Consider the following 1,711-nt stretch of genomic DNA (forward strand, 5'->3'; position numbering starts at 1 on the left):
CTACTACTAGATACTCATCCATTATCTATCCCTCCCCCATAGAATGACCCCTGTAGAGCTGTAAGAATTAAAGGAACAACTAAGGGACTTGCTTGAAAAAGGTTTTATTAGACCTAGTATATCATTGTGGGGAGCACTTTATTTGTTTGTAAGAAAGAAAGATGGTTCTTTATGAATGTATATTCATTATAGGCAGTTGAATAAGGTGGCGATCAAGGATAAGCACCTGCTCCCGAGAATTGATGATTTATTTGATCAGTTGCAAGGTGCCACATATTTCTCAAAGATATACTTGAGGTCCGGATACCATCAGGTAAGGGTTAAGGATGAAAATATTCTGAAGACATCATTCAAGACTAGATATGGGCACTTTGAGTTTCGGGTTATGTTGCTCGGTCTGACCAATGCCCCAGTAGTATTCATGGATTTGATGAACCGGTGTGTTCAGGCCTTTCTTAAATCTATTCGTAATTGTATTTATCGACGATATATTGGTGTATTCTCGTTTAGAGGATGAGCATGCTAAGCATTTGTGTACTGTGCTCAGAGTTCTACAATAAGGGAAATTGTATGTAAAATTTTCTAACTATGAATTCTGGTTGAACTCTGTAACTTTCCTTGGGCATATCATTTCGGGTGAAGGCATACGGGTGGATACACAAAAAGGTGAGGCATTGAAGACTTGGCCTAGACCTACAACATCGACGGGGGTTCTTTGCTTTTCTGTTTGGCAGGTTATTATAGGAAACTTGTAATTGTCTTGCTTAATGTTCTGGAATAACATAAGGAAATCTATGATGCAAGTAAGTTGAAGAAAGATTACGAATAAGTATAAATAGATATATGTAGGTCGCAAGCTAAAGTATGGTAAAGAAACAAGGTTTTAGAAAGACACCAGGAAGGATAAGAAATGATGAGTGAAAAGGTGACGAGAATGGATAAGTCCTTGGGGTTAAGCTCATAAGAGAGCTGATGGCTTCTCTAAGTTATAGAAGGCTTAGTATAGCCTGAATGAACTCAAAAGGAGCCTAAGACTACTAACATTTGGAATAAATGAAATGTTTCCATGGCAGTGGAATAATGGCGTAATTATGATAAATAAGGGATGAAGTTTGGGCCTCGAAAAGGGGAAGTTCACGAATTGTAAAAGATTATAATACCCATGTAAGTTAACTCAGAAGGGAGCTAAGTTTCAATGAATCGATGCTTGCAAATGGAGTTTCCATGCATTGAAGGACAGATTAACTTCAACACCAGTTCTAAGACTCCCAGAAGGGACCAATGGTTAGGTTATCTACTGTGACATTTCAGGCATTGGATTGGGTTGTGTATTGATGCAGCATGGTAAGGTTGTAGCTTATAGACAACTAAGAAAGAATGAGAAGAATTACCCGACCCACGATCTAGAGTTAGCCGCAGTGATTCATGCACTAAAGATGTGGAGGCACTACTTGTAGGATATTCATGTTGATATCTATATGGATCATAAGAGCCTCCAGTACATCTTCAAGCAAAGGAATGAAATCTTCGTCAAAGGAGATGGTTGGAGCTACTTAAAGACTATGAAGTTGATATTTTATACCATCCGGGGAAGGAGAACGTAGTTGCCGATGCTCTCAGCCGTAGATCTATGGGTATCCTGTCATATTTCCAGCCAAAAAAGAAGGGAATAACCCATGAGGTTCATGAGCTAGCTAGTTTTGGAGTTTGG

This window comes from Nicotiana sylvestris, chromosome 2 (genome assembly GCF_000393655.2).
Source record: "Nicotiana sylvestris chromosome 2, ASM39365v2, whole genome shotgun sequence".
Classification (NCBI taxonomy): Eukaryota; Viridiplantae; Streptophyta; class Magnoliopsida; order Solanales; family Solanaceae; genus Nicotiana; species Nicotiana sylvestris.